At 49.6% G+C, this 24,053-nt stretch overlaps 1 protein-coding gene across 2 annotated transcripts in view; it reads right to left on the reverse strand.

Moving 5' to 3' along the window:
- The window catches only part of Tspan18 (tetraspanin 18), a 132,523-nt gene that overhangs the window by 93,922 nt on the left and 14,548 nt on the right, over positions 1–24,053 (reverse strand). Inside the window, exon 2 of one of the 2 annotated variants that reach the window (XM_052183046.1) lies at positions 15,435–15,515. The exons of the other annotated variant lie outside the window; for it this stretch is intronic. The gene's annotated coding sequence lies outside the window, so the exon portion shown is untranslated. The remainder of the gene's footprint in view (positions 1–15,434; positions 15,516–24,053) is intronic. 2 annotated transcript variants of the gene reach the window in all.

Raw genomic sequence — 24,053 nt, forward strand, 5'->3', positions numbered from 1 at the left:
ATCTCAGCACTGGGGAGGAGGAGGCGGCAGGAAGATCTCTTGGCCTTCGGCCAACTAGGCTAGCTAGGCTAGCTAGTCAGGGTTCTGGATTTAGGGAGAGACCCTGCCTCAAAAATAAGTTGAAAAATGATAAAGACACTACAATCTTGATCTCTGGCTTCCATTCATCATATGCACTTGTGCAGATGTGAACACACACACACACACACACACACACAGAGAGAGAGAGAGAGAGAGAGAGAGAGAGAGAGAGAGAGCATGGTGGCACAGACCTGTAATCCTAGAACTCGGGAGGCTGAGACAGGAAGAAAGATCTTAGCCTAGGCTACATAGCAAGACTCTATCTATAAAGCAGCTAACAGAATCAAGACACAGAAAGCTCTAACAGAGGAAGCAGTAGAAGGGAGAAGGTGAAAAAGCGAGTCTCAAAAGCGCTGAGCAGCAGAGGGCCCGAGTAAGCTTCAGAAACCAGAGGCAGGAGCCTGCAGTGCTGTCTGCCCTTTAGAGTACACCTCAGGGGGATCTCTTAATACCTTGAACCTATGTTTGATCTTTGATACAATTATTATGACTCTAGAACATTTGCCAAGGGGGTGGGGGAGTCTGTCTCCAGGTGCAGACTTGGACTCTATTTTCACTGAGGTTTAATTACATCATGACCCCCAATGGAAACAATATAAAGGTCGTCAACAGCAGTGGACAAACAAGTTGTTACTGACACAGAGAGAAAAGCTCCACTCAACACCAGGAAGTAATCAGCTACTGATGCTGGCGACATAGTCTGGGAAACCCGAGGTAGGAACCCCCTGCTGTAGGATTCCATGTTTAGGATGTTCTAGAACAGGCAAAGCTAGAGTGTAGAAACAGAAATCACTGCTGTCCCTGGGGAGGGGTCAAGAAGAGGTTGGAAAAGGACGGAAGAAAACGTCTTTAATTCAAAGAACGTATACGTATTTATGTGCGTGCATAGGTGTGAACCTGCACTCCTGACCGTGCCTCGCATGCGTGGAGACCAGAGGACAGCCTGCAGGAGTCACTTCTCGCCTTCCACCATGTGGGTTCTGGGAACTGAAACCAGGTCGCCAGACTTGGCAGCAAGTGCCTTTACCCACTGAGTCGTCTTGCCAGCTGGACAGGAGAGACTTCTGAGCTGAAGGAAACCCTGACATGGTGACAGGGCAGTGCTGTACAAGGTCAAAGAGCTGTCACTAGGTCATGGAGTCAGCAAGGTCTGCAGTTCTCTGGGGAGACAGACCAAAACGTGGTGGGAAGGATGTGTATGGGAGTTCTGAGTCAGTTTTAGAATGTGCAGAGCCTGTATTGTTACAGAACATTGTGGATTATATATGCTTTGCTGGAAGATTCCACCATTAGTCAACAAAAATTTGTTGACCTACTGTGTGCTTTTACAATCCCTGGAACTGTAAAGGTGGCACCACAGTATCTATCACCCATCAAGAAAGCTTAGCGGACACCTGCATGCTTGTGTGTACACAGAGGTATGTGCAAAGCATCACAGGGAACCTGGGTGACAATGGCTCAGCACACAAGTGATGGAGGCCTCACAAGATAACTAGGCCACCAGTTCCTGGCCACCCAGTATCCTGCACATACAAATGTACTCCTGTTCATATGTCCACATACAGTATACCCAATAAGCAACAGCACAACAAATCCTCACATCTACCCAGCTGTCCTGTGTTTGGCTGGTGGAAAGACTACAAGGAATTGCAAGAAAGAAGAGGGAGGGATGTGGGAGGCAGGAACCAGCATGATCTATTAACAGTGGGAGAGAAGAGTGAATTCATTTCCTCCCTGTAATTTGCCTGTAAATATTCACAAAGCATGCAATTTCTCTCAGCCTTCCCATTAAAGATAAATGCATAAATAAAGAAGCCAATGTAGGTGATCTGTACTCAGGCAGAATCCTCTCCTAAAACACGACAGTGACTGTGTTTGTGTGTCTGTTTTAGAACAGTCTCCAGTATTCCACTCTGACTTTGAACTCACTTTATAGTCAAGGATAGCTGTCCTGGTCAGGAGGGAATATGTATATTTAAATATACAATGACCCTGGTGCCCAGTACACTTACAGGGTCATCTTAGCATACAGGTTTAGGGACCACCACACTTCGTACCCAGTGCTAGAGGTGGGAGCCTGGGCTTTGTGCATGCTAGGCAAGTACTCTTAACAACTACAGCCCCAGAGCTGATTTGATGCTATTACCCCCAGCTATAAATGTCCTGAGAATATCCCAGAGGATAGGTGACCAAGGCCAATCAGGAGTAGGGAACTGTTCTTCAGGGAGTAGAAGCAGACTGACTCACAGGACCTAGGAGTTGCTGACCCAGCACCCTAAGAGATTACACCAAGTGGGCTCAATTGGTTGAGTTTGTCTTGCAGACTATCTCTTTGTTTCAGCAGGGTCAGAGGTCACTCACAGATACACCTCTGCCTTCCTTAGCTTCTTTGATAAGGAGGAAGGTGGAGTCTGTTAAATGTTCCACGTTTGCGGCCCAAGGAGAGATGCATGGAAGGTCTCTAGCAGAGAGTCTATCAGAATGACAGCACGGCCCTGGCAGGGGCTTGATCCACAGTCCCTCTCCAGAGAGGCCATTCCTTGGAATCAGGTGGGGTTGGGGAGATCTGGCAGGAAGTTAGCTGGTCAGGAACTTAATGTCTCCCTCCTCTCCAGGCTGAGGGAACCCAAGCCAGGTCCTATGCTACCTTCACCATGAGCCAAACCTATGGAAGCTTGCGGAGTTGAACTTGCTTCATCAAGTCCTGGGGCGATGTCGCCAAAGCCATAGTAGTACCTGGGAGTCAAGAATCCTTCATTGAATCCTCGTGGTGACTGTGGGAGGCAGTCACACTGGGATCCCATTTTACGGAAGAAACCTCAGCCCAGAACTGTAGTCACACAGGGGGAAGGGGACCCACCAGGCTACATTGAAGGAAGGAAGGAAGGAAGGAAGGAAGGAAGGAAGGAAGGAAGGAAGGAAGGAAGGAAAGAAGGAAGGAAGGACAGAAAGAAGGAAGGAAGGAAGAAAGGAAGGAAGGAAAAATGACAAGTGGGTAGACACAGAGAATTCTGGCACAGGCGTGCTCCTGATGGACCGTGGGGCGTTCCTTATCCCCTTAAATATACAAACGCCTGGTTCCCAGCACACTCACAGCACCATCTTAGCATAGCAACCCTGGGCAAGGATAGGCCTGCCTCATAAGGGAGGACCCTGAGGGTGAGGTGCTCACGCCTCGCCTGGATTCAAGCATCAGGGCTTCTCTCAGTGCCCACCCCATGACGACTGTTGTTGGCTTTAGACCCAGCTCTTTCACTGGCCAGATGTGACCAGTAAGTCAAACACCGGTGGATCTGACTTTCCCCGTCCACACTGTAATCTGAACAGCTTATCTGAGCCCGAGGTGCAGGGTATGGAGGGAGACAGAGTGCGATCACACACAGAGTGCGTCACCCACGCCTGCAGGCTTCTCCAGCCAGGCCTGGGCCACTCCGTGAAGACTGACATTTCCCGTGGTGCTCCTACCACCCCCAGAGGATCCTCTGCAAGCACGGAGATCCAATTATGATCATTATGGTGCACTTAGGAAAACCAGGGAACAGGCTAATATATTTTCGAAAGATTGGCAACAACAGAGGTGGAATCAGAACAAGTGTCCTACTTAACCCTCCGCTGAACAGAAAATCCACTTAGGCACAAGACAGCACCCTTTCTTCCCAGCCTTCTCTACGGTTTTGCTTTTTAGTGGTCTGACACTTAGCTTAAATCTTTAACACCCAAAAGCTGTCGTAGAATTAAAATGAAATCACCAATGGCTGGAAGGAAGCCACCAACCTCTAAGAGAGCAGTAGTTCTGAACCTTCCTAATGCTGTGACCCTTTAAGACGTTCCTCAGGTTGTGGTGACCACCAACCATAAAATGATTTTGTTTTTACTTCATAACTGTAAATTTGTTACTGTTGTGGATTGTAAATGTCTGATACGTAGGAGATCTAATATGCTATCCCCAAAGGAGTGGTGACCCACAGGCTGAGAACTGCTGCTCTAGGCATTTGTAGTCCAGGACTCAACCCTCTCAGCCCTCTCAGCCCTGGCAGCAGGCAAACCTTTCTTGTTTCTGCCTCCACTTACGATGGAGTCAGCAGCCCAGAGTTCCAAGAGGGAGTTAACTGGCACCAGTATGTCACAAACCAAACACCAGAGTCATTGGAGGCTACCAAAAGGAGACTGAATATGGGGTGTGTTTAGAAGAGACCCTCAAAGACCCAGTGACCGCAAGTGTGCTAAACTGCAGTGGACTTGTGGATAGTTCCCCCATGAAATGCGAAGGAATCTAACACAGGATTTCTATATTAACTACACTTAACTGATTACATATCACTGCTTCTTGAAACTCATGTTTGTAAGGGGTACAGAAAGTTCTCCCCAAAAGGGAGCCATTGGAAATCCAGCCGCTCCCAGCAGGGACCTGCAGTGGGACTGTGTTGAGAAAAAGTCCCCCAGACAGGTCCAGGACCCCTAAGAAGCTACCCACATGTCCTTCTCAGGACCCTTTCAGAGGGATATGGAATGACCCTATACATCTGCATGCTACAGGCTTGGTACCTGGTACTCATGGATGGTGGAAGAACTTTAAGAATTTGCCTTCTGTTGTTGTGATGAAGGCACCGTGACTGAAAACAACTTGGGGATGAAAGGTGTATTTCACCTTACATGTCTCATCACAGCCCATCACTGAGGGAAACTGAGGCAGGAACTCAGGCAGACAGCACAGAGGTATGCTGGTTTCTGGCTCTCTCCTCCTTATGATTTGCTTAGCTTGCTTTCTGATAGACTCAGGACCTCACCCCGACCCCAGCCCCAGTGATAACACTACCCACGGTGAGTTGAGCCCTCCCACATCAATCATTAATTTTAAAAAATGTCTTTAAAAACAATGGAACTCTTTTTTTTCTTAGTTCTCTTCTTAGATAACTCTAGCTTGTGTCAAATTGACCAAAAACAAAACAAAACAAACAAACAAACAATCCAACTAACAAGAACAGGAACTTAGCAAGAAGTCTGCAGTTCGATCAGGGTGTGTCCTTGAAGGGGCTTGGTAGAATCCTGTCTCTCTTCCCTTTCCCTCACCTCCTGTGGGCTGAACAGTTCTGCTTGGCCACATATTCTCACCAGGATGCTTCATCAAAGCCCGAAGCGACAGGGCCAATCCTGTATGACTGAGGAATCCCGGACTGTGAGCCCCAATAAACCTTATCTGTTTATAAACGGCTCATCTTAGGCATTTGGTCCAGTGTCGAAACCACTGATAAACTAGCTCAAAGATACTCAAAGGATAGAGTTACAAGATAAAACACAGAATGCTGGGCTACGTATAAATCTTAGATAAACAACACATCTTTCCGTTGGCATCACAAAGAGTACATGGAGCAACAGTACGGCCCCGGAGGAACTGGCTGTTCTAGAGATGTATTTCTTGGGCTTAGTCTGTTAGATGCTTGTCATGTGAACTAGTAAGGGTTGCTATTGCTGCGATGAAGCACCATGACCAAAAGCAACTTGGGGAGGAAAGGGTTTATTTGGTTTACACTTCCACATCACAGAAGGAAGTCAGGACAGAACTCCAACAGGGCAGGAACCTGGAGGCAGGAGCTGGCGCAGAGGCCATGGAGGCGTGCTGCTTACTGGCTTGCTCCTTGTGACTTGCTCAGCCTGCTTTCTTATGGAACCCAGGACCACCAGGTCAGAGGTGGCGCCCCCACAATGGGACCTACGGGCTTGCCTACCATCAGATCTTGTAGATATTGTCTCAACGGAGGCTCTCTTCTCTCCAGTGACTAGCTATGTTAAGTCGATGTAAAACTAGCCTGCACATCGTACGAGGAGGGTCTACATTTCATCCCTGCACTCTGTGTGAAAAGCCGGACATGGTAGCACGATCGCCATCTCAGTGCTAGGGATGTGGAAGTGGGAAAATCCCTGCTGAGTTCCAGGTTCTAGGTAGGGAGTCTGCCTCAAAAGCCAAACTGTATGATCCTAAGGAGGAATAGTGCCTGAAGGTGTCCTCTGGCCTACACACACACACACACACACACACACACACACACACAGAGGCAGATGTGCGTGCGCACACACACACACACACACACACACACACACTTGAACGTGCACATGTACACACGTCTTCCCTGTCTGTATGGAGTTCACATTAAATTTTGCTCATGAGATCTGGAAGGGCTCTCAAGAGGCACTCAGACAAGGGTGGCTTCTGGAAGGGAGTGTCTCTGTGGGCAGCAGAGGCCCCTGCCCTCTCCTCAGATGTAGCCACACACACACTACCCTGCAGTGAGAGACAGGAAACTAACAGAGGCCTTTTAGCCAGGATCCCATGGAAGCCGCGCCTGGGCAGGCGTGAACAAAGGCAGGAACGGAAGGGCCCTCTCATCCTGAGGGGAGCAGCAGGCTTTGCTGCACTTTCCAAGCTCCCAACTGCTGTTTTTCTGCCTGCACAATAACAGACACGCTCACGCAACCCTTGTTATCTTTGGAGAACACTCTGGTGGTCTAACCTACAGCAAGCACTTTGATGCTGGAGATTGGGGTTTGGAATGTCTACACCTAGGAGATGCTAGGAATGTCTGTGATGGGAGAGGGGACAAGGAGAATGAGCAGAGAGACTGCTTAGGCACAAATGCCAGGGCTGGCCATCCCCATGCGCTAAGACTTCCTAAAGGCCACAGGGACCTCTCGAAAGGAAGTGGCCAGGGCTGTTCTGGCCCTCCTTACCGCCTCTAGGAGGCTTCAAGGTCCTGCATGGGGTGGATGCTAGTCGGACAATGGGAAATCCCAATGCCAGTCTTTGGCCTGAATCCCCGTCTGTGATGACAGATGGCCTCTGCTTTTCCCAAGAGCCATCGTCCCGACAGACACTGTAGGATACAGAACAAGCCAGAGGATTGGACAGCAAGGCAGCAGACAGGTTCGGCACTTCATGCTCCAGCCTGAGGGTCTCCTACAGAGCATGCCTGCCTTGTGGCTCAATGCTTCCTAAGAAGACTTCTCTTTGAAGTTGAACTTAGCTCCTGAGGGACCTTTCCTACCGAAAAGACTGTCTGGGGAGTCTTGGCAGAAATACAAAACAGAAACCCCCAGATCTTTATCTCTTGGTGTTTATTTAATCTTTAATTAAAACAGCTGCTTCCACACAGAGCTGTGCTAAAAGGGAAAAGGGTGGAGAGAAGGGGGCATGGGCAAAGATAGGGGTCTCACTGAGCTAAGAAAGTGGGGCTGACTTCCCAGAGGTCACCGGTGTAAGCTGCCACTCTGGGGACCAAGTTTTGTGCTCAGGACAGACACAAACACCAGGACAGACATAAAGATGGTACCCAACACTCTGTCCATAGGAAGCTACATCTGCACAGGTACCAATTTAGGGCTCATCTCCAGGACAGGGCACCTGAAGTCCCAGAGTCATACGGCAGGACTCCATTACAGGTCCCTTTCCTGTCCTCATTTAGTTCCATCCCATGCGCCTGCAAGGACCTCTTGAAGCCATTTGCACATTCCGAGTGAGGGAACCGGGCAGTGGGCTATCCTTCCAGGGCGGGGCAAGTGACAGGCATAGGACTTACATGTATAGAATTTTGAAAAACACCTCAAACCAGGGGATAGAGAAATGGCTCAGCCATCAAGAACTGCTTACGGCTCTTGCAGAGAGTCTGGGTTCAGCTCCCAGCTCTTACGTGTCAGTAACTCCAGTTCCAGGGGCTCCCAATGCCTTCTCTGACCTTCACACACATAGTGCACACACACAGATACACAGACACACACACACACAGAGACACACAGACATACACAGACACACACACAGACACACACACACAGACACACAGACACACACACACACACACACACACACACACACACCAAAGTAAAACCAAAACCAAACCTGAAACCAACTAAGAGCAAACAATCTGAGCAGGGTCAGGGATGAAACATTGCCTTGAGAATGACCTTGTGGAGAGGTAGGGTCTGAGCAACTTCTGTACTCTCACAGGGTCTGAGCGACTGCTGTCATCTCACAGGGTCTGAGCAACAGCTGCAACCTCCTAGGCTTTCAGTGACCACTGCAATCTCATAGGGTCCGAGTGACTGCTGCAATCTCTAGCAGGCTTTAATAATATGTATGGACACTTCCAAAGAATATGCCTGTATTGCTTAGCCTGTCTGCCTGCCTTCCTTCATTCTCTCTCTCCTTGGAGGTGGTGCGGGCCAGTGAGATGGCCCAGTTTGTAAGAAGCTTATAACTCAAGCCTGATAACTTGAGTCCAATCCCTGGCACCCAGAGGAGAAGTTGAGACTCAGGTCTAGAAAGTTGCCTTCTGATCCCTTCCCCGAAAGTCCTGGGCACACTCATGCACACATGCTCCGTGTATTCATAATGCATATGTGCACATACATATGCATGTATATAGCAGACCATGATAGCACGCACCTTTTAGCCCAGCACTTGGGAGGTCGAGGCAGGGCTCCCCAGCCTCTACTCAGGAGGGGCCAGGGAGCTGTTTGTTCTTTTTAAGTTGTACAGCCTTGAGTATCTTGTATTAGCACAAACTGGACTAAGACTCTGAGAAAGGACTGCATGACTTCATGACCAGGGACACCGGCTCCCCTTCCTTCTTCTCCTGTGCTCACTCTGAATCTTAAACCATTGGTTCTGCTGGACCTTCAGCTTGCCAAGAGCTGGCCTCAGTTCTCTTCAGCCCATTTCTTGTAACACACACACAAACACACACTCTCACACACACACACTCACACACTCACACACATATACACACTCTCACACACACTCTCTTGTGATTCTTGTGTCTATTCTCGTGGGAAACCCTGCCTAATATACCTAGGTATAGTTCATCTGACCCAAATAAGCACATGAAATTTGAAATTAAAAAGCAGAGCTGCAGAGATGGCTCAGCAGTTGAGGGCACACACTGCTCCTGTGGAAGATCTGAGTTTGTTTCCCAGTACCCATGTGAGGCAGCTCACAGCTGCCTCTGACTCCACCTCCCGAGGGCCCAATGCTTCTGGCCTCCACGGGCACTCTCACTCGTGTGCACATAACTAGATGCATTCATAAACCAAAAAATAAAGTAATTTTTTAAAGAGCAGACAACGATTTCTACTAAGATCCAAACAAAACAAATACTTAAGGTTTGTATAAGACCAGTTTGGAAACACACAGAACTCAGATGAAAAGAATCAAAGGAAAACTGAGGCACAGAAGGACAGCCCATGTTCACGGATGGGAGGGTTCACTGTGACTGCCCATTCATCGGGGTTCCCAGCTGGGGCTCCAGATTCAGCAGAACCTGCTCAAAAGCTCTCAAGACATCCACGAATAATAACAAACTGATTCTAAGGCTAACATAGATGGGCAAAACCAAACCCAGTTAATCAGGACAAGCAATCCAGTGTGAAAGAGCAGAGACTGGGAGACAGAGCTGCTGAGGCTAAGACACTGCACTGCCAGAGTAATCACAGCCGTATGGGACTGGCAGACGTGTTAATGGAACAGACTTGAGTGCAGACACAGACCTCATAAATCCTGTCAGTTGATCTGTGACAGAGAAGCAAAGGTGACATGATGAGGAAGAGTCTATCCAACAAGAAGTGCTGGGGAAAATAGACACTGTACAGAAGTCATCGTCATTGTTGTTACCATGACTTCTGCCATAATAATAATAACCATATCATCATCATCACCATCACTACCATCATCATAATCATCCCATCCACCACCACCACCATCATCCCAGCCACCATCACCACCACCACCACCATCATCCCAGCCATCATCACCACCACCATCACAACCAACATCATCACATGATTATTATCATCACTACCACCATTGCCATCATAATTGCCATCATCACCATCACCATTATCATATCATAACCACCACCATCATTGCTACCATACCACCACCACCACCACCACCATCATTAACATCATCACTATCATCTAGATAAAAGCTGCCCATCATTTACAAAAGCTATGGAGCACAGACCTAAATGTAAAATGTGAAACTATATAATTCATATAGGAAAACATAAAAACAAAACCAAAATAACCCTAGATAACCTTGCCCACGCCGTGGTCATGCCTGTACCTCCATTGTTTAGCAAGCCTGTGCAGGGAAAGAACCAGGTGGAAGGCAGGCAGGGCTACATGGTGAGTGAGACTGTGTCTTAGAAAGGAAAGGAAGAAGGGAGGGAGTAAGGAAACAAGGGAAACAAGCCCTCTAGTCATGAGAAGATGCAGATTTAATGGCGGGCTTGGGACTCGGTACCTACCTAGACTGATTCGAGTTACGAGACGCCCTGGAAGGGCAGTGCTGTGGAGAGATGAAAACATACGTGTTTGCTGGGGCAAGGGAGGGACAGCCAGGTAGGGCTTAGACACGTCTGGGGAAGTGAAACGATCTTGTGGACAATTCGATAGGAGGCACGTGACGTGTTCGCTCTCATTTATCAGAACACATGGAGCAGACGCGAGTGAGCCCTCACAGGCTCCAGACTGTGGCGGTGACGTGCCAGTGTGTGCTCACTGACTACGGCAGTCTCACTGAGGTATGTTCTCAGTGGGAGGTATGTTCCCAGTGGGCAGCCTTGTCTGTGGTGATGAGGGGCATATCAGAATACTCCCCACTTCCCTCCCATTGGACCTGAAAAGTCTCTGGAAAGTAATATCCGTTTAGGGAATAAAAATGAAGTAAAGAAAGCTTCAGATTCCAGAGAGTCTTCTTACTTAATCCCACAGTCTTCTTCCTTAATGGGTCAGCAGCTCTTGGGGCAGGGGACAAATGACAAAGATAACGGCTTGGCCCATTGCATTAGGGACCAGGCTTCTTCCTGTGAGGGCTGATTAATGTGATATTCTATTTTATCTTTTCACCAAGAAAAGAGGCAGCTGGGTACAGCGTGGGCCAGAAGACATATAGTGAGGTCCGGTTCTCCTGCTGCTTGCTGTGTGACCTTAGGCCTGTTGCTCCCCTTCTCTGATGCTGGCAGGGCCCTTGATGCAGTCATCATCCGACTCAGTCTGTAACTGAAGTCCTTCAGCCATGATTCACAGCCTGGATTTGCATCATTATTAAACAGTAACAGCTTCTCCGGGGCAGTGTGTGCTCACCATTGCTGCGTGACACAGAGAATCAATTTGCTCGCTGGGGAAATGAAGATATTATTATCTCTCCAGGAATGGAGACCCCAGCGAGCAAGCAGCTCTTCCTGGCTCCATGACAACCAAGCCAGGGCTCTATCTGCAGTCTCCCAGACAGAAGACCCACTGGCCATGTCTCCTGTGGGGACCATAGTGTGTGTGCCCCCCCATCCCCCACCACGAACCTTTTCTGTGTAGACTTAAAACTGAACTTGAGGGGCTGGAAAGATAGCTCGGTGGTTACGAACACCTGTTGGCATCACAGAGGATGAGGGTTTAGTTTCTCGCACTCACCTGGTGGCTTACAGTCAGGGGACCTGACGCCCTCGCCTGACCTCTATAGGCACCAGGCACACATGTGATGCATACATGCAAGCAAAAAACAGTAACACACTCGACGTAAAATAAATCTAAAAATGCAGAAAATAAAACAGCAACTCTGAACTTGTGAAGGGAAGAGAGTACAGATCTGGGCTGGAAGCCTTCAAAGGGAGCAGAAACGGTCGGGGTTGTTGTGAGTTACAGGTGCACACAGGACCAGCCTGAAGTTAGAAAGTTCTGGAGGATACTGAGGTGAGTGAGGAGAAGGGCCTTCAGTACACGTGTCACAGGCACAGAACCAGGAGAAAGCTATAGAAGGTGTGAGCTGGAAGACGGCTCGTGGAGTTATGTCCTGTCTGGAGGCCTCAGGTTAGGCTGTGTAGAAATGGCAGCAAGACAATGACGTCATCTTTTAGGGACACTGTTTCTCTGTCATCACAGTTATTGAAAGTAGAGATGCCCATGGGCATCTTCATGGGCCAGAGAACGGACCGAGGCCAGATAGCAAGCAGGAAGGGAAACGGAAGTCCTCCCCACCTCATGGTGTCCCCATGCTTAAGAATGAGCCACTGGCAGATGTGTCCACCACCTCAAAGACTCCTTTTGCACCTCGAAAACACACAGAGCAGAAGTCGGAATCCCACCAGGATATGAGAATCACTGTATCTCAAGATCACCCCCAGCATCGAGGACAGACAGCTGGCTTCTTTTCCTGGGTGGGCTCAGAAGCTAGCCCGAGTCAGGCTGTGCTCTGGGACTCAGGAGGGATGTGGTGCAGGCTGAGTCTGCTCAGAGGAGGGTGGCTAGGGGGTCAAGGCAGACCTCCCTTGGCATCCCAGCGGGAGGCCTGGTGACTGGGGACCCTCAGTCAGTGGGTGAGCGGGGCTGGGGTGAGCATGAGAAGAGAAATAGCCACACCCATCTCTGCAGCCCCAGGGAGCAGGTTCAGACCGGCAGACAGAGCACACAGGGCTCTGCTCAGCCCAAGGAGACATTCTGATCCATTAGAGCCAGTCCCCAGCAGTCCTCATAAATACCTGAGGGTGAGGAACCCCAAGATAGAGATCCAATCTGTTCAGTCACCTTTCAGCTACTCCAACTCTGTGTCCTGAACTATTGAAGCCCTCCCAGTCCTATGTGTGAGAAGGAATGATACATATACACACATACGTGTGTATACATGTGTGTATACATATATGTGTGTGTGTGTATGTATGTATATATGTATGTATGTATGTATGTATGTATAATCTTCACATGCAAGGTCTCATTATATAGCCAAGTCTGGCCTCTCTTGATCTTGCCTCAGTCTGCCCAAGTGCTGGGATTGTAGATACCAGACTGGGAACTCCTCTGTCCTGTCCTTTGCACATTGTACAAAGCTGAGTAGAGAATTAGGGAAGGTGTCACCATGCATGGAAGATGTGCCCTTAGCAAGTTCAACCAACCGTTCCAGGGTCAGGGGCCTGTTCTGAGCTTCCCCCTAATCTTTTGGAAGACATGCACCCTGGAGCAGGCCAGCATTTCTCTGAAGCTCAAATGGCCCCACCCATAGAAAGCTCCTGAAGTCGGCTTTTGGGTTTTGTTACAATCAACAGTTACCTGCTGAAAGGCCCAGGAAGGGTGACTGGGAGCGCTATGTCAGCTTGACAGAGAAGCTGGGAAAGGCAGTCACACCCTGATGGCCTCGAGCCCCAGGACTTCAGAACTGAGCGCTCACTGACACAAGCCAGACCCCTCTCCCAGCCATTTTTAGACCAGGCACAGGAAAAGGTATGTGTCTCCTGGGTAGCATCACTCTTCAGTGATAAACACCCGCGCTCATATCCGGAAGCCTGGGTATTTTTAGGAAGGTCCTCTGAGAGGCTACAGGACCCCAAGAGAGCTGTCATTGTTCTAAGCTAGTAGAGCAGGCAACTCCCCCTGGCCATCACCTTCCCTCAGGGCACCGGGTAGGACTGCTGGGGTTACAGAGTGAAAGAGAGGCTGAGAGGGCAGAACAGGATGACCCGGAAGTGTGTATCACCCGGGCCCAAAGAAGTTCATGCTATTTGTCTTTTTCACAGATGAGTTGTCGTTCACTTGCTATATCAGCTAGGCCCCAGCACAAGGTAGGGTGGTGCAGCCTCTGGCCTCCGCCTGTAGAGCAGCACCACTGGGGGCAAGGCTTAGCTTCCAAAATGAAGGTTTTGTTATTATTGTTTTGTTGTTGTTTTTATATTTTGGAGACAGAATCTCACCTAGCCTCATGAAGGCCTTCAACTCACTCTGTAGGTAAGGCTGACCTTGAACTCCTGATCATTTTATGTTGTTTCCTGGGTTAGCATTTGTCTGTTTACAGGAGGACCCAGGCTCAGCTGGCAGGCTTCCTGACTCCCTCCAGAAGGTTACCCCGTGATGACGCCTGATGCTTGTGGTGTATGAAGAGATGTATAAGTGAGGAACCCTCCCTGAAGGACAGTCCTGGGGAGGCAAGCTCTCTGCCAGCAGCTCCAGGCCTCTGATAAATGAAGCTGGACAGATCCAGGCTCTGTGGATATCCACAGAACCTGGATCTGCCCATATATATGCCTCCTGTGGGGATCAAGGCTGAAGCTATGACTGGAGGTTTCAGAGCTAGAAAACTACAAGCTACAGATGCCCAAAAGACCACTGTCCACTTGAACTTCGGTTGATCCCAGCTTTTCCTAGTCACCCAGTCTTAGATCACAGCCAGAATAAGCACAGGCAGCTCCTGCATGGTACAAAAAGACAGCTGAGGAGTTGAATCGGGAAAGAGGAAGGCAGAGAAGTGTGGGTCAGTCAGCCACAGACAGCAGGACAGCTAGACAGAAAATGCCACCAGTCCACTGTTAAAGCAAATCTGTGTGCCTATACCACGCCCGGATGAGAACAACCTCTGGCACAGGGAAAGCATCCCAGGGACCCGCACAAGGAACTGTGTAGGATACTTCTAGAATCTTCCTCATCTCAGTTCTACCCAGATAATGTGAGATGTTACTTCTTCTCCTTCTAGTTTTAATAACAGGGAAAAAAGAACAGAAAAAACAAGACTCATGGGTGTTTTATAAAAAGTCCAGTGTTAAAGAACACACTCAGGACAAAAGAACAAACGGCTTTCGTGCTTTCTCAAGAACCAGAATTTCACACAGGCAGGCAATTTAGTCCACAGGTTTAGTTTAATCTTAACCATCAAGTAAAGGACCCAGAACTCTGGTGGTGTTCAGTCAGGGATTCAAACCCTGCCCTATCACTCAGTGTTTTATGACCCTAAGAATGTTTCTTCACCTCTGAGACCAGGTTTCTCTTATCTTTTAAAATGGAAATAGTGAGGAGATAGCACCTTGAAGTGGCTGCAGCTGGTCAGGAGACAGTAGGCCCGAACTCCTCAATCAAGAACCTTCCATGAGGCCACCAAGCAGTTCTGGGGTCCCAGAGCCTCAGAGGTAGAAGTCAGTTTTGTTATGCCTGGTATTTTCATGGACAACGGGACAGACACTAGTCCTGGGATGCTAAATGTTAAACGTCACCCTAGGGTGGTGAGTGCCCTAGGGATCTGCTTCCTCCTCAGTCCTCAGACTGAGGGGGATGCTGAGGGCGACCAGAGAGGGATCCTGGGAGCTGTGCCCTCCTCTGAGAGCCAGTTCCCATTCTGGATGGTTCACCAGCTGCTTCTGCCATCCCTGAATTAACATCAGGAAACGAGACAGATGTAAAGCTGCCCTCTTCTGCCCTCTACCCCTGGGGCAGGAACCAAAAGACTCTTCCTCCCTCAGAAGGCTGGTCGGGGAGGGCAGGAGACAGATGAGAAGTCCAGTTATCTGACTCAACAAGCCAGGCCACTGTCACCATCTGTCAAGAAATCCTACCTCTTCCAGTTGTCCTTTTGCCTTCTGGGAAGGAACTGAGAGATTCTTTTGAAGTCTCCTGATGACAGCTTCAGGGCAACTCTAGAGGGAGAAGAGGGAAAGTGAGGGTTCATGGGGCATGACATGTGGCTTCCAGAGTTCTACTGCCCAGACGTGGCACACACTCTCATCCCAGGCTCCCCTTCCCCTGGAATCTGTACCAGACCAGGCCTCTCAGAGCAGGGCAGAGAGCCCAACCTCCCAAGAAGGCATCTTCCTGGGAGTCTTCCCATCTTGTCAGTCTTCCCACACCAGCCCTGGAGCACTGGGACTCATGCATCCAAGACAAGGAGTTGTGAAGCCCAACACCAGCATGTACATCTTTGCTCTGAGCTGCAAAGGGCTTTCTGATAACTGAAGAAGGGGAGCCCACCATCACCTCACGAATGCAGGCTCTTTGGGCAGACCTATAATTTCAAGCACTGTGCACAAAGAGATGAGTAACCAGAAGAGAGGGCTTGGAGGAGACATCTCAGCTCCACAGTGTGGCTCAGAAGCCCAGCTTCTCCTGTCACTTGGAGGAGGAGGCGTTACAGAGGAAGGGTAAAATTCACCTCATCCTAGTGACATATTGGCTGGCCAAGACTTAGGCTAGTCCTAGGAACTGGTTTGTCATAGCAACAGAGGAATAACTTAAGCAAGGCTTACAGCCACCACAGCAAATAGGCGGAAGCAAGGTTGCAGTTGTGACCATCTGAGCACAAAAGCTGAGCCAAATTGCACAGTGGAGGAACCGTCATTTCGTGCAGCCTCAGATAGGAACCAGGACACTGCCACAAGAAAGCCTGCCTGCTTCAGGGTTGAACACCTGAGCACAAAGGAGGTAAGCAAACTTCTCAAAGTCTAAAGAGAAAGTTTTGGCAAGGTGGGGATTCGAATTTAGACCAGGGGAGCCCAGACTGACTGGGCACAGCTTCCACACGAGGGAGTTCCCAGTAGGACATGGGTGAGTTTCAGCTCCCCTACATGAGAGATTCTCAGTACATTAATCAACAGGGAGCAGTACCACTGGGGGCAAAATGAAGGTTTTGTTATTATTGTTTTGTTGTTGTTTTTATATTTTGGAGAGAGAATCTCACCTAGCCTCATGAAGGTCTTTACCTCACTCTGTAGGTAAAGCTGACCTTGAACTCCTGATCTTTTTGCCTCCAATTCCCCAATGCTGTGAGCCACCATTCCTGGTTATATTTTTCATTTTTAGGCACAAAAGTAACCATCCTTACCCACCCAAAATACTGGATAGACCTTTGGTACAGCTGTAGAGTGTGACCCACATCTTTGACTGTCTGACTGTGTGGCACACACCTTCATGATACACAGACAGAATGGACACCTCATGAGTCTGAGGCACTGTGCCCCTTTGAATATAAGAATGGCTACACTCGTGGCTTTTAACATATCCCATGGTGCTTATGGGGCAAAGTTCTTTACCATCTGCTTATCAGATCCTCTCTCCAACGCCTATTTCTGGATACAAGACATAGCATCTTTCTTTTCTACCATCATGCCTTGGTGTCTGCATCAGCATGTCTTTACATGAGGATAGATGCACAACAAGCACAATCAGAAGGAGCCTCTTGTCTTAGTTGTAAACCTGAAGCAAGGTTTCTGCTTTGGGGACATCTGTCTTGGACCCCCTCCCAGGAGCTGAGACACTGAGTCCCAGGACAAAGGGAGGAGTCTGACGCTGGTGAAGACAGATGTCCAGGGCTCCACTGCCCGGGGCACCTCTGAGGATCGGGAACTGCATTTACTGGCTCAGAACTGATAATGAGTTTTTATGAGCTCAAGGGAACACTCAGTGCACGTATTAATGTCAAGCATGCCCGTCAGCTACGCAGCCTGGGTGAATGTCACACATTAACGAAATTAAAGGCTCCAGCCAGAAGCAGCTGCAGGCTTCGTGTCGGGAGGTTGAACAGGGCCCAGCTCTGACAAAATCACTTTCCATGTTGGCTGCTCCCACTGGAGCATTTGCAGGGCAGACAGAGCCCTCCTTCCCACAGCCTAAAGGAGATAAACTGTGGTCACATGGGCAGGACAGACAAACCTCCCGCCAAGGCTTATCCCAGGGAAGCCACTCCTTCCGCCCCTGGGGAGGGGTGTTGTACCCCATGTTCCAGCCAGAGCACCCCTGGGAGACAAGAAAAGGATCCGAGGAAGCAAGTGTGGAAAGATAGTAGTCAGGTAAAGTGGGCAGTGACCCTTGACTTGATGAAAGGAAGGCCGGGGTGGGCCAGGAGGGGCTCGACTCCACCTGACTTCCGCTCTTGTAGACCAGATAGATGTGTTAGACCTCCCTGAGGTCTGAGGTAGCCTTGAATGAAACAAACAAATAAAAAAATCTAGCTCAGAAAGGGGCCTTGAGCACAAGAGATCTACCTACATAGAGACTCAAAACCGCATCAGGGAGACAGACAAGTTTGGTAACTAGGGAGCTGATGGGCGACTCCCTGAGAAAGGCAAAAATGGAGGCAGCAGAGAGCCTGACGTCAGGTTCCAAGATCACAATCACTGTAGTTTTAATTACACCTAATAGCACCAGTTAATTTAATTATGACCTCACTTTTTATGTGACCCAGCCTGGTTTCTGAGATACTAAAAATTAATTTTGAAAAAAAAAGTGACATCTTAAAATCTCTCACAGTGAAAGCCTGGATTGGAGGGACTTATGGGCATGTCTCTTTCCATCCCTGTACCTACTGAGTTAAAGACAGCAGGCTGAGGATGGAGAGATGGCTCAGCAGTGAGGAGCAGTGGCTGCTCTTGTACCCATCGACAGCATCTACAACACTCATTCAGAGGATCTGATGGCCTCTTTGGCCTCCGTGGCACCAAGTGTGCATGTGAAGAGTATCCATCCATGCAGATAAAGCATCCACACCCATACATATTAGAGAAGCACCGCAGGCTGGCACAGCATGGGGTACCCCCTTGACGATGCCCTCTGCCTGTACAACGTTGCCTGCTGAGTCCTCATAGCCCTGAGGAACAGGGCTGAGGAACCGCAACAGACCAGACAGTGCGGTGTGGTCCCCGTCTGCACTTCCTCGTCAGCTCCTTCCTCTCAGTCCTCCACCCTCAGGGCTTCTCCCCATGTCCTCCAAGGCTTAAGTTCATTGTTGCCAGTCCACTGGATGCAGAGGGGATTGAGGCTTGGCTGCCAGTTTCCAGCCTCTGTCCCCACCAGCCTGCCACCACTGATGTCACAGTGAGCCCCTACGTGTACAGCAAACACTGTGTCTGTCTTGCCACAGAGGGTTTCACGGCCTCCCTCTGTTGGTATATAGGTCTGTTACCACCTGATCCTCACTGGCCCCCAGGCCCATCTTCAGGTCCTCATGGTAGGAACACACTCCTGTCAGACTGACCTCACCTGAGCAACCCTGTCAGCATGCGTGGCTCTGTGCAACTAATTCCTTCCTCCTGGAATTCATTCCCTTTGTTCTTTCCCAGCTCTGGACTTTACTCCTCCCGTTACTTGCCATACTCCTAACCACCTTCAAAATCCTCCTCCAGTCATCTTTCTGATGAGTGTTCCCAGTATCATGTCAAATATGATAAAATACCATTCTCTTATGTTAGCCAAATAAAGTGTGTCTGGGTGTGGGGGTAACAGAATATATATTGTTTGGACTTTGTGATTTCTTTCCCACCTACCTGACTATAGTCTCTGCCAGAATAGGGACAGGATCTTACCCCATTCATTGCCCTTTTGTGAACCGCAGGCCCAGGGTTAGGAGATAATTGCTGGCTGGCTGCTAGGAGGGGTGGATGGTAGGCAGGTGGAGGATGACTGGAGAAAACTTGTATGGCTGAAAGGAGTAGAGTTAGAATTGGTTGTAGAAATGGAGAGATAGAGGGTGAGTGGATGGATGTGTGGGTGGGCAGATAGGTAGATGTTTGCAGGGCGTAAATGAATGAATGATGAATGGATGTGTTAATGTGTGGAGAGATACCTGGATGGTGGGTGAATATGTGGATGGGTGTGTGGATGGAGGCTTAAAGATATGGGGTAAGTGGGTAGGCACAAAGATGATGTATGGGTGGGAGGGGTGAATGGTTGGATGGTATATGGGTGGGAGGGGTGAATGGTTGGATGGTATATGGGTGGGAGGGGTGAATGGTTGGATGGTATATGGGTGGGAGGGTGAATGGTTGGATGGGTGGATGGGTAGGTGAGTGGTTGGATGGGCGGGTGGGTGGATAATACAAGGGCAGGTGGAGGACAAACAGATCTCTAAGATCATCAGTTAGGAGTGAAAGAAAGAGGACCTAAGTCTGGATCCCAGCACTCATCAGCCCTGTGGAGGCACAGACTGGATCACTGGGTTAGCTAGCTGGATAGTCCAGCCAAATCAGCCTCAAAAAATAAGGTAGAGAATATTTAAGGAAGACATCCAGTGACAACCTCTGGCTTGTGCGCACACGTACGCACGCACGCACGCACGCGTGCATACACACACACACACACACACACACACACACGCTCAAGATGGTTATGAATGTGTTATGTGCCTTTGCTTATCGCAATAAAAAAAATTGGGAGTGACCAAAATGAGTGTCTCCTAGTTATGCTCCTAGGAGAGCACCCCCTCTTTTTCTGAGGCTTCTGCCCAGAGAACAGATAATGTCTCCTCCCCATTCACAAGCCAGCATTTAATCAGCAACAGCTGGACTCTGGATTATTCCTTATATTGTTCCCAGCTAATGTTGAAGAACATGGGTTTGTCTCTCCGTGTGGCAGGTCCCAAGTAAGCAGGCTGTTCCAGGAGGAAGACAGCCCATCTCTCCCTACCCAGCTCCTTCCTGAAGCTCCTCACACTCTCTCCCTGTCTGCACCCCCTTCTTTACCCCGGCTCTTTGCTCTCCACTGCAGCCACCGTAAGACTCCCTAGCTGCTGGTGAGCCCTGAGACCAGGACTCTGGCTCTTGGGTTCCTGGAAGAGTCTGTGGAGTTGAGACGCAGCTCTCCCTGAGCGCCTTGCAGGGCATTCATGCCAAGACCCAGAACCCAGGCTGGCCCTTTGCCAACCTGAGGTGTTGTTGCTGACAGATAAAAGCTCCACGGCTCATGGCTCCAAACCAAGCCATGGCCTTGTTTTGCTTTGTTTTAAATTAGCTACAGGGGAGGGGGTGGTTAGCTTGGGAGTGGAGGTGAACAGAACCCAGACATGCTGGGATGCACCCCTGCTGTGCCTGCATCACATGGGTCCTTAATGAAGCTACTGGGGTGCTGGGCCCATCCGAGGCTCAGCAAGGCTCTCCACCTGCACATGTCCTGTAAATAGGGGTGGGGCTTCTGCACCAGTCCTGTCAATCAGCCTCATCAGACCTAGTAAGAAATCCCCAAATCAGCCTTCTAATTGTGCTCCAGGGTCTCAATAGGGTGGTGTTTGGACCACAGCATGCTCAGACCACAAAGAATGAGTGGAGGGTCACCCCAACAGCACAGGGTTTCCAGACCCTGCAAGGGTCCTCCAAGGGTCTTATAGGATGTCACGATCCCAGCTCCTTCTCTATGAGGCATCACCAGTATTCAACTGCACATGCGTGCTGTGGCTCCCACCTAATTACTTCAGCCTAAAAAATGGGCGCATTGCTCAGTTTCCCTTGCAGCTAGGGTTCGAGCATGGAGTGAGGTCCTGGGGTGTTCCTGGCCATATTTGTCTCCAGGCCAGGAGCAGGTGGATCCAGATAGAACGAAATGGGCACAGAAGCGGCTTGTCAGTGGCTGAAGACAGGAGGGCTCCGGGGCCATATGAGACTCCCAGTGGTTAGCTGTCAAGGACCTGGGGTGCCAGAGAAGACAAGCACCAATGTACTGACCCCACGAGTGAGCACAGAGGCTGTGGATTCCTGGTGCCCACTGCTAACAACCCCCCCAACCGCCTCCCATCTGCTCAGGGGCTTGGGGACTATCTGTGACAAATGCACATGCTAGCCAGAGTCTCGCTGGTGATTTCCTGTGCAGATCTACCCTAGACAGACAGCAGGCCGGAGGGAGAGTGTGTGGCCCTGAATCCCTCCTTCCTCAGCTGGCATCAAACTGCTTCTGTGCCCATTTTATCCCATTTGGAATCACCTGTTCCTGCTCTGGAAAAGAATATGGCTAGGGACACCCCTGAACCTCACTTATTGGAACCCCACTCTCATCACCCTCCCTGACCCCGGTTCCAAGAGAAACATGAGCAGTATGTCTGTCTTATAGGCAGAGGCGACGGGACCCAAAGCACACATGTACCATTAAGTCCTGGTGAGGCCTCAGAGAGAATGGATCTGATCCTGATATCCTAACCCTGTTGGCTGTCACTCACTTTTGCTAGCAGACTTACTGGGCATTTTGCAACAGAGAAACCTACAAGCCTTGGTGGCTTAAGGGACTTGTCCACAGAGGTGGAACCTGGACTCTTAAGTCCAAATAGCCTTCCTAGGGAGCCATCTGCTTGAAGAAGCCTGTGGAAAATGTGGCCTGAAGAAGCTTCTAAAAAGAGGCAGATGTTTAATACACAAGATGGTGGGAATCAAGGGAGACAAAGGCTCTGTCCAAGCCACAGAGTCAAACATGGAAGAGGGAGCATCAGGACCCAATGACTGCAGACAAAGCCACCCAAGCTATGACGCCATGCATCTGGTGAGCGGCACCATGATCTCTATCCTTCCACGGAGACACCCAAAATGCCATGCTCCCATGCCACTAAACTGTCTAGATATCTAGTGTCCCAAAGGCTTCGGGACCCTCCCATGCTCTGGCACAGGAGTCTAGAACAACGCCGGTCTCCGTGCTGGTGTTGGCTTTGGTGCCAGTTGTCTCCATGCATTCCAGACCTTGAATGCCATGTGGCTGCATTGCACAGCCAGCCATAACCCCTGTGAACTACACGTCCTCTGCTGTTCTGCCTCCTGAAGACACAGTATTTAAAAAGCCACACGGTGGTAATAGAGATATTTTAAAGTGGCCACCCTGCCGCTAGAAAGGAAGCCAAAAGCTGAGAACTGGAACCTGCCGCTGAGGGAAGCACCCAGCCTGTGGCCAACCGCAGCTTTCCTGTGCAGTCGGGGTTATTAATTCAGACTTTATAACCTACAGGGCTGCGGTGAAGCCCAGGCAAACTGCACCTCAACTCTTTGTAATTCTTCCCTGCTCCCACATAAATATTCCCCGAATGCAGAAGGGGCTGCAGGAGGTAGGAACACAGAGCCATTGGCATTTTGATGGGGTCTCCCAACACATGAAGCCACGGGGCTTTAAAATTCATAGTGCAGATTAAAACAGTCCTTTCACAGCTCCCCTTCTCAGTTGGAGAAGGCCAGCAACTTTTACCCCTTTCAGGGCCTTGACTGTGAAACAAACTTAGGAATCCAGAGAGATGGTCCCATCCTAAAAGAACAGAGACAAGGCCGTGGAATGTGTCCAGATCTCTGAACTGTAAATGGTGAAATCAAAACGCTGGAAAGGTTAGTACTCACGGGCCACAAGGCCAAGTTCCTGCGAGGAACCCTTGCCCGTCCCACAGCTTGGCTCATCGGTTTGTCGTGGACAAAAGGGCTGGCCTTTCAACCTCAGCGTCTCTGCCTGGATCGCTGTGCGCCAGATTATTAACCACCGGGATGAGAGGCGCAGGGAAGAACTTCAGCTCCACAAACCCCGGAAGCCTAGAAACTCAGCTCAGCTGAAGGAGGAGACAGGAGAAGCCACAGCTAAAGGAACTATGGTGAATGAGCGAGGCACCTGTGTGCCCGTGGGCTGCTCACACACTTGGAGGCTTCCTGGCTCCTTCTCCAGCTAGGCTGATGTGAACACAAATGCCTCTCACTCCCCAGTACCCCAAAAACCAAAGCCCAAGATGGTGACACACATATTACTGTTGTGTGGAGGTGAGGTTATCTGTGTCTCGGTGACCAGCACACTCAGATGCTATTAAGCATCATGGGGAAAGACGGGGAGAAACTTAGCAGCCCACCCAGAATGTGGGGGGGGGGACTCTCTGTGGGGTCCCAGAGGAATGAACTTTGTGGGACTGCATAGGAGTATATTGCAGACTTTCCCCCCTCCTTGTAAAAAGATCACTCCCAGGGTTACGCTTTTATGACCCCACACACGACACTAGCTTGTTTCCCATTGTCCCCCGATGCCTGTTCCATCCCCTCCTCTGGTTCTTCTCAGAACTGCCTCCAGCATCCTGCTGGCCCCTTCAGACTGAGTCACATCAGCCTTGGACCGCATTCATGCTAGATTTTTATGTGGGTCTGGTTTTAATTTTTTCTCAATTATACTGACAATACATGCTCAATTATATGTGTAGTGCGTCTGTATAGGGACACACACTTTTATATACATGCACACAGACACAAATTGTCAACAAAATCTGTGCAAGTTGAGGATCAGAAGTCAAACTGGCTTGTGATGGCCCGTCTTCAGGGCATATTGAATTTGGAATCGTCTAGAAGATGTGCTTCTGGGAATGTCCGTGGGGCTGTTTCCAGAGACTGTTCAACTGAGGGAGGATTATGTGAGTGATGCTATCCTGAAGGGCAGGGACTAGAATTGAATAAGAATGAAAATAGAGCTGAGCCAGA

This window comes from Apodemus sylvaticus, chromosome 5, assembly GCF_947179515.1.
Source record: "Apodemus sylvaticus chromosome 5, mApoSyl1.1, whole genome shotgun sequence".
NCBI lineage: Eukaryota > Metazoa > Chordata > Mammalia > Rodentia > Muridae > Apodemus > Apodemus sylvaticus.